The sequence below is a fragment of the Hyaena hyaena genome, unplaced genomic scaffold (genome assembly GCF_003009895.1).
Source record: "Hyaena hyaena isolate Hyena2069 unplaced genomic scaffold, ASM300989v1 scaffold_50, whole genome shotgun sequence".
Taxonomy (NCBI): domain Eukaryota; kingdom Metazoa; phylum Chordata; class Mammalia; order Carnivora; family Hyaenidae; genus Hyaena; species Hyaena hyaena.
The window spans coordinates 3,959,879-3,976,372 of NW_024080682.1; the positions used below are offsets into that span (position 1 = coordinate 3,959,879).

The 16,494-nt window shown below is 59.8% G+C and overlaps 1 long non-coding RNA gene across 1 annotated transcript; it reads left to right on the plus strand.

Annotated features, from left to right (window-relative positions):
* The first annotated feature begins 34 nt into the window (after positions 1-34).
* LOC120230890 lies at positions 35-15,358 on the plus strand. Its single transcript, XR_005528203.1, has 3 exons — positions 35-1,535; positions 1,969-1,978; positions 15,345-15,358. It is a non-coding gene; the product is annotated as an uncharacterized LOC120230890 (long non-coding RNA).
* The last annotated feature ends 1,136 nt before the right edge of the window (positions 15,359-16,494 follow it).

Consider the following 16,494-nt stretch of genomic DNA (forward strand, 5'->3'; position numbering starts at 1 on the left):
CCCCCCCCGTCTGAACTCCAGTCACATTCCCCCCCTTTGTGTGCCCTTCCCAGGCGAGGCCCCTTGGGCCCCCGGGTGCCGGTACCTCGCAGCCCTTCTGGGGCCCCACCACGCGGGTCACATTGCAGATCTACCACGCGAGGCAGACAGACGCTGCCCGGTGTGCTTTGTTCCGTTCTGTAAACGCGGCCCAGAGTGGCATGTTCGTGTGCCTGGCTCTGTGACATGACATTGTCTGGGGACTCGGTTATCATTGCTCTGAATAACTTTTTTTTTTGAAGGCCTTTTGAGCAGGGCTGCGCTGTCCTTGAGGAGAGCTAGGGGCAAGGTGGCCTTTATGCAGTGAGTCGCCCCTCGTGGGGTGTGAGGGACGGCTGTCCTCCCCAGACCCTGAAGCCCAGAGTGAAATTGGACTGTGTCCGTATGGCCCTGAACCTGCCCGAGGAGTTTTGGGTAGGCTCCTCTCGGTGAGACTCCTGCTTCCCGTAAAGCAGCCTTTACCACAGCTCATTCTGGCCAGGTGTTTACAAAAGTGCCTTACTGCATTTCTGCTCAAGAATGAGTTTCCCTGTTTGGGATTTATTCTGCTGTGGCCCTGAACTATTTGAGCAGGTGGTAGATACTAGGGCATACTCAGACTTTTTAGCTGTATTTTATACCTAAGATCTCACGGCAGGTTTACTAGTAGAATTAGAGGAAGTAGTCTCCTGCCGCCCCGTAATGCCACCAGTCAGCCCTGGGGGGACTAACTGTGAACCCCGGAGCCCCCGCGGCCAGGCACCCCCCCGCCTCTGAGCCTTCTTGTGGGCCTGGGACTCGGGCTGCCTGAGCCTTTGTTGTGTTCGCACAGGTGAAATTTTGTATTTTCTCAACTTAGGTTGCCTGAACTGGCGGGAACGTTCCGAGCATTCTGAGGCTTTCTGTAGCGAGGATTCTAGAGTGGCATCCGCGGCGGGAGCAGGCTTGGGAGAGGAGGGTGGGTGTCGACGGCCGCAGTTCAGGAGGCGTGGCTGTGAGGACGCGCACAGGCCCTCCCAGGGTGCGCAGGAGCCCCCTTGCTGAGGGGCCCGGCCCCTGGTTCAGCCGGGCCAGGCCCGCCTTGGTGCTCCAGGGGAGGGTCCATATAGTCAGTGTCCTGTACCTGCCCTTGGCTGGCGGGCACACACTTCCCGCCTGCTGTGGTCACAAGGAGACACGGATGTGTTCCCCTGTTGAGAGCAGAGTCTGCTGGGCTCAGTCCACACGGAGCTGCGTTGGAGCAGCGAGCAAGCTCACCTGCTGGGTGAGCCCCATCCAGACCGCTTTTCCCCGCCGGACAGTGGGGACTCTCCCTGTTGAGGGGCTTCCTTGACCACCAAGGAGTAACTGATTCGATAAAATAAGTTTAAAAAATTTCTTACCATTTTCTCAACTAGTCTGAGTTGCCGTGGCTTTGAAGTCAAAAGGCTGCATGTTGTCCCTGGAAAGTGGGCACATAGAGGGACTTTTTTTTCCCTAGTTAGTGACGAGGAGTCATCCATCCTACGTGGGCCCCGGTGGCGGCATCAGGGTCCGCTTTTGGTGTTGAGGATGAGGACACGTGTGTGTGTTAACTGCCTGCACACGTCTACGCAGGAGCCATGGGGAGCTGGGCCTTCGTAAATCCCTGGTTAGAAGGGCTCAGGGCCGCTGCACAGTGTTCGTGCCAGCCGGCCCGGGTCAGAGGCCGAGTCTCCTTGAAGGGACCGCGGCAAAGGAAAGAAGCAGAATGAGAAAGTAGCGTTACTTACATTTTCAGTGCGCTTTTCGCAATGAAATCGCCACGTGAGCTGAACCTTCTGGAAGATCTGTTGCAACCATTATCTTTGTTCTTTACTTATCATGCATTTAAAGTGACAGACGCAGGAGCGTTTAACACGCTGTGTAAATACGGACCTTCCAAAACTAAAACGTTAATTGGAAACGCTTTCAATTCAGCAACAATCTTAGCTATTTGTTAGTTCTTTTGTGTTGTCTCATCAAAGTTAAATGGATACAGTTCCATAATTGTTGACGTGTTTGTGTGTATATCCGATTTTTATAAAGATGGTAGTTAAGTCAATACATGTATCCTGACCTGTGTATTATTTGTTCCCAGATTCAGGAACCTTAAAGTCAGTAAATATGAATATATCGCGTAAGGTAAATATAATAGGTGCTTATGTGGAGCCAAGGTACTTTTTTCTTTTTACATTGTCTTGTTTTGATTTTGTGCTGTAATATAAGATCACTTAGCCGCTTATCTGAGCATAACCTTGCATTACCGTTGGTCTGGCCACTTCTGTTAAGTCCTTATACTGATAATTCCGAAGGAGTCCGGTCTCTTTACCAGAAGCACTGTTGAGGGGCCCCCCTTTCTGGATAGGCAGCATCCTACGTAGGTGTGTGTGTCCTTCCCAGCGGGGAGCGGGTGGGGTTGGGGGGGGCTCATCATAACTACTTTTTATTTGAGTCGTTCTTTTCTTGATTTGTAACCGTCCTGGATAAACATTGTTCCCGCCTGGTTCTGTAGCTTTGCTGAATTGTGACAGAGCTTAGATCGTGCACCCAGGGCTCTTTTTCCAAGAGCAGTTTGCTTCATTTGTAAACAGAAGACTGTTGTGGAGATTGGGAGAGGGGTCTGGGGTGGAAGGAGAGGGGTCGGGGGGGCCTGGGACCGGGGTGCGGACGACTTTGCGGAATGAGGGAGCTGGCAGAAGTACTCTCCTGAGCCGCCAACACACCGGCTCTTCTAAGGGGGGTCAGCTGGTCCAGCCGGCCAGCGCCCCAGCCCTCCCCCCACCCCTCCCCGCAAGGGAGCCGCCCCGAGGCGGGGCCGGGCTCAGAGGGGTGGTTTTCAGAGCCTATCACTTCCATTCTTTTTTCCTTTAATTTTCTTTTGGCTTGTTGTGGTTTTTTGTTTTGTTCTGTTTATTTTGCTGTTGTCGTTTTTTAATTTTTTTGTTATTTAATCTAAGGTAAGCTCCACTTGCTCCTAGACACTGGACTGACAGGGACCCTGGCGCGGACAGTTGGGGTTTGGTAGAGGTCTGTGTGCCGAAGGCCCGGAGCACCCTCCTGGGTCCCTGCTCGGTCCCCTAGAGCGCCCAGCGCCCGGCTGTCAAGACACCGTCCCCAGTCGGGCTTGTGTGCCCTCAGCAGATGGCTCTGGGCTCCCTCGCTGTCACACTGGCTTCTCAGAGTCATTTTTAATTTTTCCTCCCTTCCTGCTTATAGGAGTATCTGGCTTCACAGAGTCACCGTTAGACCTAATTTTATCTCCCTGGAGTTAGGTAGAGTGGGGGCCCCCGTCCCCTCTTGTCTATTTGCTGCTGGGGGTGGGGGGCTTGTGAAAGGTAGCCTCGGTCCTTTACAGATTTTTCAGTGACCTTAGTCTAAAAGGGAATATTCCCTGACGGGAGGGGCAGATGGTCGCTGTGGGGCTGGGAGACAGCCCCCCCCGGCCCCCCCTCGCCCCTTCCCCCCCACCAAGAAGGAAGCCCCAGGAGTTCAGATCATTTAGAGGAAAGTGTAGGTATTTTACTGTATTTAATGAGCATTTCGATTAACCTTTTCAACTATTTTTAAACTTGTGAACAGAGTGTTATTTTGGACATTCGTAAATATGAACTCTGCAAAGGCAGTTAGCCTTGATTTACTGCTAAATCCTACGGATTATCGTGTAAGGTTTTTTTGCAACCTATTTAATCTTCCCCGTCGGAAACGCCCATGGTTTTGTGTTTTAGAACCAGAGCGGAACTCGCTGATTCATATTGGATCCCAGGTATACGTCCTTCTGGCAGCGTCCGTTTGGGAAGGTTTCCCACGTTGTAAGCTGCCTTTTCTGGAGAACGTTTTAAAACTCTTAACTCTCACTTTTCTGTGCCGTGATTTTGTAGGAAGTCTTCTCCTTAGGACGGCAGTTAGAACAGGTGTCTTCAGTGAGGACTTGCTTTTCCTTTCTATTTCTAACCAACTAAAATGTAAAAAGATCGTGTTGGTGTTTTGCTGTGTTTATTTTACTCATTTTAAAACACCTAGAAAAACGCAGGCCCTTTAAGAAGAAATAATGTAGCTTTAAGTTTTGAATACATTGCGCAGAGCGGACAGATGTGCTATTTTAATATATTCTGTGTTTAGTGATCTATCTACTCTAGAAAGTAGACCTTGACATTCTTTTAGCATGATTTTCTTTTAAACTGCTTTTTATCTCAAGGGCACCCGTGTGGAGCGGAGTTTTAGAGGTCTGCTTGCGTCCCCTGCACCCCGCACCCCGCAGTGTTTTCTCCGGGCACGCGGTTTCGGCGTCTCCGGCAACAGGCAGCACACGCATCCGCCCTCGACGGAAGAGCAAACGATCGTCTGGGTTTTGTAACTCGTCCTTGCTTTTCACAGGCGTGGGGTCCAGGACTGCTTTTCCTCTGTGAGGACTTCCACTCTCCGTCTTCACCTGTAACTCCACAGCTTGATTTGCAGGTTCCACCGCGGCCGAGCCCGAGACCGCGCACTGAGGGGCGGCCCCGTCCTTCCCTGGCCTCCCTTCCTGGCCCCCGCCCACCCACCCACCACCGCAGGGAGCTCCTCCTTCCTCATTCTGGAAAACCACTGTCTTTGATTCCTCATCTCTGGATGTCCTCACCCTCCCCTCCCCACGCGGCACCCCCCCCCCCCCCCCCCCTTGGCGATGAACTTCTCCTTTGTTGATGGTGCTATATTCTTGCTTCTCTGTCTGGTCTTAACATTTAGATTCCTCCTTGCGGGGGTGGGGGTGCAAGAACTTCGTGAATAGTTTTGCACGGTGTTGAAACTCACTTGCATCACCGCCTTTGCTTTGACAGGTTCTCACTCCTGCTTTGTCCCTGCAGGTCCCTGCTGGAGAGAATAACGTCGCATTCTGTTACTTTGCAGTGCGAGCTGCAGGGGTGCATGGCGGCCCCCACTGCCGGCGTCCGGCGGCACGCGGGAGCGTGCGATTAATCTCCCCTCTGTTTCCACCCCTCTGCTTTTACAGGACTTCTTGTGCATGAGTCAGTGTTAGTTGTAGCGCGCCCATTTTCCCCGCTGGACGTGGCAGCCGGTGGGACCCTATGTCCCGGCTCCGCGGTGATCCTTCCTAACCGTAACGCGCTCGCGCCGCCGCGCCGGGGCCGAGGTGCAGCGTGACGCTGTGTTTGTGGGGAGCGCGGTCAGAGTTCCGAGCCCGACACATGACCGAGTGCTGCCCTGCGGGGTGGCCCGCCTCATGTTTTCCGCCCGGCACCGCCCTTGCGGTCGTGGGAAAGGACGTGGCCCCGCTCCGCCCCATGTGGCACTGTGTGCCGGTCACTGTGGCGCTGTGTCAGGAGCCGGAAGAACGGGTGACGTGGTGGGGAATGTACTGTGTGTGTATCATTGTGTGACTCCGTGCCGGGGCGTGTCGGGAACTGTATTGTAATTCGAAAGATGTGTCAATAAAATACTTGGCAATTTCTGCTCCTGTTCTCCAGCTCTTCCTTACGCCGCGCGCGCGTGGCCCGTCCCGCATCGTGGCCGTGTGGACCCCTCAGGACACTGGGCGGGCAGTAGGGGTGTCCCGGGCCCCCACGGGCGCCCCCTCTGCTCCAGGCGTCAGCTGGGAAACGGGGTCTCGCTGGCGGGCCCGCGGGAAGGCCTGCCCTCCCCCGCCCTCGGCTCTGCCGAGGCCCCCACGCATCAGCAGGAACTGACCACGCGTTTTGCTCCGTTGCAAGTTTGGGGGCGGAGAGGTATTTCCTGTTTACATTTTTCAAAAAATTTTTTAACATTTATTTATTTTTGAGAGAGACAGAGACAGAGCACAAGCAGAGGGGAGGGGCAGAGAGAGAGGGAGACCGAATCGGAAGCAGCCCCGGGCTCTCAGCTGCCAGCACAGAGCCCACCCAGCGTGGGGCTCAAACCCATGAACTTTGTGAGACCATGACCTGAGCCACCCCCCTCTTTTTACAATTTTTAAGGCATTACGAGTAAGTTTTACTTCTTTTCAACTTCTGCACTCTGATGTCAGCCGTCAGCACCGGAGGTGGAGGCTACCCGGGTGCCTGGCCGGCTGGGGGGGCTGCCTTCCTCCCCTGCCGCCGCCGCCCCGGGCTCTGGGCTGACCCGGGGGCCTCCTCTGTGCTCGGGGAACCTGGCCTGAGCCCCCACATCCTTGCAGGAAGCAGAGGTGAGACTCTAGCGCTCCACCCCCCGCCCCGGGCTGCCGTCCAGGGGACCCCTGCCTCCCGCTGGCTGAGCCTGCTCGCTGCCCTCTGCCCACCGTTGCCTCCGTCATTTCCACAGCACGGCCTTCTTTCAAATAGTTTTGTACATGTTTTATTTTAGAGAGAGTGCATGATTGGGGAGGGGGGCGGTGGGGGGGGGAGAGAGAGACAGAGACCTCGATCTCCCAACCCTGCCATCCTGACGTGAGCTGAAATCAAGAGTCAGATGCTCAACCAACCGAACCCCGTGGCGCCCCTACAACAGGGTCCTTCGGAGATGGGGACCCCCCTCCCCTACCCCTTCAGAGCAGCCCAGCCCCAGGCCTCCCGCTGACATTGTCACGGGCAAGGAACAACCCCAGTGGGTGGTCTGTGCGTCTCAGAGCTGCACACTTAGGACCCCAGCCGTCCGTGGCTCGAGGCCGGCGACCCCTCTCCCCGTGCAGGGCCTCCCCCACGGGCCTCCCCCTCCAGCGCCACCTGGCCCCTCTCACCCCAGGCGGGTCTTCCGGTGCCCCTGGTGACCCTGCCTGCCCTCCCTTTCCCTTTCTCCTGGTGCTCACTGGAAAACTCTGACTCCCTCTGATCCTGGGCTCCCATCCCAGGCGGGAGGCCGGAGTCTGCAACACAGGCAACTGTGCGGCCTGGCCGGCTGTGAGCTCCTGATGGCCCCGAGGGCTGCCGGGAAGTCAGCTCCCGTCACTCTCCTGGGGGTGTTTCCTGCCTGCAGCCCACACTGCCCACGGCCACTCCCCAGCTCTTGCTCACACGGCCCCGTGGCCTCCCTCCTCGTTACTCAGGACGGCTCAGGGGCGGGCGGCCCCCCTGTACCGCACCCCCTTCCCCCGTGGAGTCTCTGCTCACTGCAGGTTTCCTTCCGAGTTGGCCCTTACCGCGTGCAAACCGGCGCGTGGTCAGGGCCGCCTTCAGCTGCCCACAGTCCTGTCCCTTTGTGCAGCTCCCTGAAAAAGTGGCCTTTCTTCCTGGTGTTGCTGTCTCCATGTTCTCTCTCAAATCTCTCCCGAGGGGCGCCTGGGGGCTCAGTCGATTGAGCCTCAACTTCAGCTCAGGTCATGAGCTCACAGTTCGTGGGTTCGAGCCCCGCGTCGGGCTCTGTGCTGACAGCTCAGAGCCTGGAGCTGCTTCCGATCCTGTCTCCCTCTCTCCCTGCCACGCCCCTGCTTGCGCTCTCTCTCTCTCAAAAATTAACTTTTAAAAAAATTAAATCTTGAGACCACACGAACCTGGCTTTTGAACCCAACATTTCCCCGAAATGTCTTTGGCTGGGAGTGTCACCAGGCTGCGTGTTGCCAGACTGGAAGGTGGTCGGGCACCACGCCCTGTGTCCACTCAGGTAGGGGCGTCCCACCCTGTTCGCGCTCCCGACGGGCCCCCAGGCAGTCACGGGCCCTGAAGGTCGGCAGCAGGCCCGCGACTCCCCCGCTTTGGTCCTGCCCTGGGCCGCCCCCCGAGCAGGGCTTAGACGTGTAGCAGGCGGTTCACCCTCACTGCCGAGCTCCGGGCCCTTCCCTCGGTCGCCCTGTCCCTGTCAAGGACGCCCGGCCCCAGGCTTCGGGGTCAGAGCGCCTCCTCTCCTGACAGGCACACCCCATTACTGGGCCATCTGGGTCTTCCCGGGGTGTCTAGAATCTCGGCCCTTCTCCGGGCTCCACCGCGACCACCCCGCCAGCAAGCCCTCTCCCGGGGGGGCTGAGCGGGCCTCCAAGCACTTCCCTGCCCTCCTAACATCTGGTGCCAAACGTCAGCCAGAAGGACCCTGTAAACTGAGTCACTGCGCTCGGGGCCTCCAGGGGCCTCTCATCACCTTCTCATCACCACCCCCAGCCCCCCTGACCCCTCCCCAGCCCTGGTGCCCACCTTCCTCCTCCCTGCACCCCCCCCCGACCCCCTGGCCCCGGCGCCCACCACCCTCCCCCCGGCCCCCTGCCTCCCCCCCGGCCACGGCACCCACGACCCCCCCGGCCCCCGACTCGGGCTCGCAGGCCTCTCTGTGCTGCCCCCTCCCCGCCTGCCCCCGCTCCCCCCGGAGGAACCACCTGCCTGGCCGCCTCCCCCTGGGCTCTTCCTGGCTGCTCGCCTCTCAGAACGTCCGGCAGCTGGGGCTGCACATGTGGGACCCCCTCACTTTTCGAGTCTGGATTCTGTTGTTCCGCAAGGAGCCGATCTCCTGGAGGGTCAGCTTGGCCTTGGGACCCTTGATGTTCATCCCGGTTTGGGCAGCTCTTGGGAAGACCTTGCTCTGGTGTCCTGACCGCCGGGTGTCCTGCAACATCGCCCCGCGGCTGGCACGTCCCCTAACGTCCCCGCCAGGCCCCATGGCCCCAGGCCCCAGACATAGGCGTCTGCGTGGAAAGCCAAGATTTCCGGGGACCCCGTGTGGCCTCGGCAGTCCCCACAGCCACGGAAGCCTGCCGCCCTCCACTCGGGCTCCACCCTGGAGCACTGAGCTCCGGAAAGTTCCTCCAGGCACACAGCCCGGGCCACCCTGGAGCTGGCGGTGTGCGTTGGCTCAGTGCCTGGGCGGCGGGAGTGGAGGTCCCATCCTGTTCTGCAGCCTCTGCGGGGTCACGGCCACCAGCCACACGGGAATTTACCTATTTTGCGGCTGGTGTGTCCACGCCGTAAGCAAGCTGGGGGCGGGAAGGGACTTAACCGCTTCCGTTGGTGTTTCCCGCCGTGTCCCGGGCCCGGAGCTTGCGTGGCGCCCCCACTCCGGCCGCCGCGCACAGACCCAGGGCAGCCCGAACCCCCTGCGCTGCAGCGAGAGCCGTTTCCGCCTTCCCCTGACCCCCTCGGACGCGGCACGCCTGACGGCAGGGGACAGAGCCGGGCTGTGTCCCCACCACGGACACCCGGTCTGCCCGGGAAGACAAGCAGATCGAGGGTCCAGAGGCCGACGTGGCCCAAAGCCGCCACCCCATGCGCTCGTCTGCACTTTCTGGTGGCTCGGCCGTCAGCCCGGGCTTGGCCCAGGCTGTGGGTAACAAGATACGTCGCTCTGTGTTCTGAGAGAGAGAGGGCGTGTGAGCACAGGCACGAGGGGGAAAGGAGCAGAGAGAGAGGGAGAGAGGATCCCAAGCAGGCTCCGCACTGTCAGCACGGAGCCCAGTGTGGGGCTTGAACCGCGAACCGTGAGACCCGAGCCGGATCAAGAGTCAGCCGCTTAACCCCCTGAGCCACCCAGGCACCCCCAGATATATTTTTAACATCTGTATATAAATAAATGTTCACATCGACTTTATACAATATGGCTTTATAGGGGCGCCTGGGGGGCTTAGTCGGATAAGCGTCCGACTTTCGCTCAGGTCATGGTCTCGCGGTTCGTGGGTTCGAGCCCCGCGTCGGGCTCAGTGCTGACTGCCAGCTCAGAGCCTGGAGCCTGTTTCAGTCTGTGACTCCCTCTCTCTCNCACGCGGCCCCCCCCCCCCCCCCCGCCTTTGGCGATGAACTTCTCCTTTGTTGATGGTGCTATATTCTTGCTTCTCTGTCTGGTCTTAACATTTAGATTCCTCCTTGCGGGGGTGGGGGTGCAAGAACTTCGTGAATAGTTTTGCACGGTGTTGAAACTCACTTGCATCACCGCCTTTGCTTTGACAGGTTCTCACTCCTGCTTTGTCCCTGCAGGTCCCTGCTGGAGAGAATAACGTCGCATTCTGTTACTTTGCAGTGCGAGCTGCAGGGGTGCATGGCGGCCCCCACTGCCGGCGTCCGGCGGCACGCGGGAGCGTGCGATTAATCTCCCCTCTGTTTCCACCCCTCTGCTTTTACAGGACTTCTTGTGCATGAGTCAGTGTTAGTTGTAGCGCGCCCATTTTCCCCGCTGGACGTGGCAGCCGGTGGGACCCTATGTCCCGGCTCCGCGGTGATCCTTCCTAACCGTAACGCGCTCGCGCCGCCGCGCCGGGGCCGAGGTGCAGCGTGACGCTGTGTTTGTGGGGAGCGCGGTCAGAGTTCCGAGCCCGACACATGACCGAGTGCTGCCCTGCGGGGTGGCCCGCCTCATGTTTTCCGCCCGGCACCGCCCTTGCGGTCGTGGGAAAGGACGTGGCCCCGCTCCGCCCCATGTGGCACTGTGTGCCGGTCACTGTGGCGCTGTGTCAGGAGCCGGAAGAACGGGTGACGTGGTGGGGAATGTACTGTGTGTGTATCATTGTGTGACTCCGTGCCGGGGCGTGTCGGGAACTGTATTGTAATTCGAAAGATGTGTCAATAAAATACTTGGCAATTTCTGCTCCTGTTCTCCAGCTCTTCCTTACGCCGCGCGCGCGTGGCCCGTCCCGCATCGTGGCCGTGTGGACCCCTCAGGACACTGGGCGGGCAGTAGGGGTGTCCCGGGCCCCCACGGGCGCCCCCTCTGCTCCAGGCGTCAGCTGGGAAACGGGGTCTCGCTGGCGGGCCCGCGGGAAGGCCTGCCCTCCCCCGCCCTCGGCTCTGCCGAGGCCCCCACGCATCAGCAGGAACTGACCACGCGTTTTGCTCCGTTGCAAGTTTGGGGGCGGAGAGGTATTTCCTGTTTACATTTTTCAAAAAATTTTTTAACATTTATTTATTTTTGAGAGAGACAGAGACAGAGCACAAGCAGAGGGGAGGGGCAGAGAGAGAGGGAGACCGAATCGGAAGCAGCCCCGGGCTCTCAGCTGCCAGCACAGAGCCCACCCAGCGTGGGGCTCAAACCCATGAACTTTGTGAGACCATGACCTGAGCCACCCCCCTCTTTTTACAATTTTTAAGGCATTACGAGTAAGTTTTACTTCTTTTCAACTTCTGCACTCTGATGTCAGCCGTCAGCACCGGAGGTGGAGGCTACCCGGGTGCCTGGCCGGCTGGGGGGGCTGCCTTCCTCCCCTGCCGCCGCCGCCCCGGGCTCTGGGCTGACCCGGGGGCCTCCTCTGTGCTCGGGGAACCTGGCCTGAGCCCCCACATCCTTGCAGGAAGCAGAGGTGAGACTCTAGCGCTCCACCCCCCGCCCCGGGCTGCCGTCCAGGGGACCCCTGCCTCCCGCTGGCTGAGCCTGCTCGCTGCCCTCTGCCCACCGTTGCCTCCGTCATTTCCACAGCACGGCCTTCTTTCAAATAGTTTTGTACATGTTTTATTTTAGAGAGAGTGCATGATTGGGGAGGGGGGCGGTGGGGGGGGGAGAGAGAGACAGAGACCTCGATCTCCCAACCCTGCCATCCTGACGTGAGCTGAAATCAAGAGTCAGATGCTCAACCAACCGAACCCCGTGGCGCCCCTACAACAGGGTCCTTCGGAGATGGGGACCCCCCTCCCCTACCCCTTCAGAGCAGCCCAGCCCCAGGCCTCCCGCTGACATTGTCACGGGCAAGGAACAACCCCAGTGGGTGGTCTGTGCGTCTCAGAGCTGCACACTTAGGACCCCAGCCGTCCGTGGCTCGAGGCCGGCGACCCCTCTCCCCGTGCAGGGCCTCCCCCACGGGCCTCCCCCTCCAGCGCCACCTGGCCCCTCTCACCCCAGGCGGGTCTTCCGGTGCCCCTGGTGACCCTGCCTGCCCTCCCTTTCCCTTTCTCCTGGTGCTCACTGGAAAACTCTGACTCCCTCTGATCCTGGGCTCCCATCCCAGGCGGGAGGCCGGAGTCTGCAACACAGGCAACTGTGCGGCCTGGCCGGCTGTGAGCTCCTGATGGCCCCGAGGGCTGCCGGGAAGTCAGCTCCCGTCACTCTCCTGGGGGTGTTTCCTGCCTGCAGCCCACACTGCCCACGGCCACTCCCCAGCTCTTGCTCACACGGCCCCGTGGCCTCCCTCCTCGTTACTCAGGACGGCTCAGGGGCGGGCGGCCCCCCTGTACCGCACCCCCTTCCCCCGTGGAGTCTCTGCTCACTGCAGGTTTCCTTCCGAGTTGGCCCTTACCGCGTGCAAACCGGCGCGTGGTCAGGGCCGCCTTCAGCTGCCCACAGTCCTGTCCCTTTGTGCAGCTCCCTGAAAAAGTGGCCTTTCTTCCTGGTGTTGCTGTCTCCATGTTCTCTCTCAAATCTCTCCCGAGGGGCGCCTGGGGGCTCAGTCGATTGAGCCTCAACTTCAGCTCAGGTCATGAGCTCACAGTTCGTGGGTTCGAGCCCCGCGTCGGGCTCTGTGCTGACAGCTCAGAGCCTGGAGCTGCTTCCGATCCTGTCTCCCTCTCTCCCTGCCACGCCCCTGCTTGCGCTCTCTCTCTCTCAAAAATTAACTTTTAAAAAAATTAAATCTTGAGACCACACGAACCTGGCTTTTGAACCCAACATTTCCCCGAAATGTCTTTGGCTGGGAGTGTCACCAGGCTGCGTGTTGCCAGACTGGAAGGTGGTCGGGCACCACGCCCTGTGTCCACTCAGGTAGGGGCGTCCCACCCTGTTCGCGCTCCCGACGGGCCCCCAGGCAGTCACGGGCCCTGAAGGTCGGCAGCAGGCCCGCGACTCCCCCGCTTTGGTCCTGCCCTGGGCCGCCCCCCGAGCAGGGCTTAGACGTGTAGCAGGCGGTTCACCCTCACTGCCGAGCTCCGGGCCCTTCCCTCGGTCGCCCTGTCCCTGTCAAGGACGCCCGGCCCCAGGCTTCGGGGTCAGAGCGCCTCCTCTCCTGACAGGCACACCCCATTACTGGGCCATCTGGGTCTTCCCGGGGTGTCTAGAATCTCGGCCCTTCTCCGGGCTCCACCGCGACCACCCCGCCAGCAAGCCCTCTCCCGGGGGGGCTGAGCGGGCCTCCAAGCACTTCCCTGCCCTCCTAACATCTGGTGCCAAACGTCAGCCAGAAGGACCCTGTAAACTGAGTCACTGCGCTCGGGGCCTCCAGGGGCCTCTCATCACCTTCTCATCACCACCCCCAGCCCCCCTGACCCCTCCCCAGCCCTGGTGCCCACCTTCCTCCTCCCTGCACCCCCCCCCGACCCCCTGGCCCCGGCGCCCACCACCCTCCCCCCGGCCCCCTGCCTCCCCCCCGGCCACGGCACCCACGACCCCCCCGGCCCCCGACTCGGGCTCGCAGGCCTCTCTGTGCTGCCCCCTCCCCGCCTGCCCCCGCTCCCCCCGGAGGAACCACCTGCCTGGCCGCCTCCCCCTGGGCTCTTCCTGGCTGCTCGCCTCTCAGAACGTCCGGCAGCTGGGGCTGCACATGTGGGACCCCCTCACTTTTCGAGTCTGGATTCTGTTGTTCCGCAAGGAGCCGATCTCCTGGAGGGTCAGCTTGGCCTTGGGACCCTTGATGTTCATCCCGGTTTGGGCAGCTCTTGGGAAGACCTTGCTCTGGTGTCCTGACCGCCGGGTGTCCTGCAACATCGCCCCGCGGCTGGCACGTCCCCTAACGTCCCCGCCAGGCCCCATGGCCCCAGGCCCCAGACATAGGCGTCTGCGTGGAAAGCCAAGATTTCCGGGGACCCCGTGTGGCCTCGGCAGTCCCCACAGCCACGGAAGCCTGCCGCCCTCCACTCGGGCTCCACCCTGGAGCACTGAGCTCCGGAAAGTTCCTCCAGGCACACAGCCCGGGCCACCCTGGAGCTGGCGGTGTGCGTTGGCTCAGTGCCTGGGCGGCGGGAGTGGAGGTCCCATCCTGTTCTGCAGCCTCTGCGGGGTCACGGCCACCAGCCACACGGGAATTTACCTATTTTGCGGCTGGTGTGTCCACGCCGTAAGCAAGCTGGGGGCGGGAAGGGACTTAACCGCTTCCGTTGGTGTTTCCCGCCGTGTCCCGGGCCCGGAGCTTGCGTGGCGCCCCCACTCCGGCCGCCGCGCACAGACCCAGGGCAGCCCGAACCCCCTGCGCTGCAGCGAGAGCCGTTTCCGCCTTCCCCTGACCCCCTCGGACGCGGCACGCCTGACGGCAGGGGACAGAGCCGGGCTGTGTCCCCACCACGGACACCCGGTCTGCCCGGGAAGACAAGCAGATCGAGGGTCCAGAGGCCGACGTGGCCCAAAGCCGCCACCCCATGCGCTCGTCTGCACTTTCTGGTGGCTCGGCCGTCAGCCCGGGCTTGGCCCAGGCTGTGGGTAACAAGATACGTCGCTCTGTGTTCTGAGAGAGAGAGGGCGTGTGAGCACAGGCACGAGGGGGAAAGGAGCAGAGAGAGAGGGAGAGAGGATCCCAAGCAGGCTCCGCACTGTCAGCACGGAGCCCAGTGTGGGGCTTGAACCGCGAACCGTGAGACCCGAGCCGGATCAAGAGTCAGCCGCTTAACCCCCTGAGCCACCCAGGCACCCCCAGATATATTTTTAACATCTGTATATAAATAAATGTTCACATCGACTTTATACAATATGGCTTTATAGGGGCGCCTGGGGGGCTTAGTCGGATAAGCGTCCGACTTTCGCTCAGGTCATGGTCTCGCGGTTCGTGGGTTCGAGCCCCGCGTCGGGCTCAGTGCTGACTGCCAGCTCAGAGCCTGGAGCCTGTTTCAGTCTGTGACTCCCTCTCTCTCTGACCCTCCCCTGCTCACGCTGTCTCTCTCTCTCCTAGAAATAAATAAAACATTAAAAAAAAAAAGATTAAAAAAAAAAAACATATAGCTTTATAGTGCCTGTTCCTCCTTCCGTCCTTCCTCCCTTTTTCTTTTTTCTTTTCTCTTCTCTTATTTCCTCTTCTTTCCTCTTCTTTTCTTTTCTTTTCTCTTCTTTTCTTTTCTTTTCTTTTCTTTTCTTTTCTTTCTTTTCTTTTCTTTTCTTTTCTCTCTCTCACTCTCTCTTTCTTTCCCTCCTTCCCTCCCTTCCTTCCTTGTTAATTTTTCTTCTTTAGAGAGAGAGAGAGAGAGAATCCCAAGCCAGCTCTGTGCTCGGTGCAGACTCTGCCATGGGGCTCGACCCCACAGCCCTGAGATCATGACCTGAGCCAAACCCAAGAGTCCGTCACTCAACCGACTGAGCCACCCAGGTGCCCCTGCTTGTTCTTTATAAAACAAACATAAAATTCTCTAGGAAAGACGTTTGGGCCGATGGACAGCGTCTACAATGTACTGCATTACACGGACTCTAAGAGGCTGGACCTCTCCGAGACGGGTGCACCGGACAGTCAGCGCCAGCCCTCAGGCACTTGCGACATATCTGTACGCCTCCTGGGCGGCTCCCGACGACTAGCAGCGAGGGGCCACGTGAGGACCGTCGGGGGAAGGGCCGCACCGTCCAAGCCCGGCTGGCGGCGCCCTCTGCTTCAGTCAGGGCCTTTGGCTAAAAGATGCACGAGCTGCCATTTACTGGACCCGCGTGAGTGTGGGTGCCAGGCCGCGTGACGTAAGGCGCCTTCCTCAGACGTGGTGTCGAGTGTGGAACGTCCTGTGCGTCACGAACGGTTTGCACGCAGAGGGTCGGAGTGCTAAGAGGCGGCTGCAGTCCGTGTCGGGGCTCCAGGTCTGTCTGACCCCAAAGGCTGCTCCACAGAGAGAGCGGAAATCACCTGCAGTCGCACCACCGGGGAGCACTTTCTCGACGGTCGCTCGGATAGGGTTTCACGCGTGTGTCAGGTCGAAGCATGGGGAACTTCCATTCCGTGCGCGAGAATCGGGAGCGTGGCCGGAGCTTCGTGCCTGGCCCCGGTGGCCCAGGGTTTCCGCGGGACCACGGCAGCTGGGCTGGGTTGTAGCCGCTTCTGTCACTCTGTAGGACGCGCTGCTCCGTGCTAACGAGTGCCAGTCGAGGCTCCTGCTCTCCGTTGCTGCAGAGGATTCCATCGGCTTCAACTAACCGGGTAATTCACCAACCCGTGTTGGTGGACATAGAGGTTACATCCAGTTAGACGTAAGTCATGCTGCCGTGAACACTCTTGGCTAATCTCAGAGGGTCTCCTGACGGTAGGGTGGCTGAGTCGAGGATTCACACGCTTCCTGTGTTGATACATTTTGTCTACGAGTCTCCGAAATGGTCACCGGCTGTTCCCAACCACACTCACACCCGACGCTGAACGCCCCCCTCTTGCCGCCCCGTCTGTTAGAGGCAGAGTGTTCCTGGGGGCTTGCAGACAGTGGTGCAGGACTGAGCTGTGGAGAAGAGCCAGAGCCTTCTAGAACGATGGTTCTAGAAACATCATAGGTGTGAGCCTCCGTCGATGGGCTCCCTGGGGTGCCCCGCTGCCTGCCTCACGGCTGCGAGTGAACCGGGTGGTACTGAGCGTCAGCCTGACTGACTGGGAGGCTGATGGGATGGAAGCGTGTTGTCCCAGGTCTGTGCCCCCAGCGTGCCTGTGACGCTCCCGGTGTTGAGGTCAGGGCCACCCAGGCGAGAGGTGAGAGCCTTTCCTAATCAGGGACACATACCCAGCGCGGTTGTCTGAGACCAGCGTTT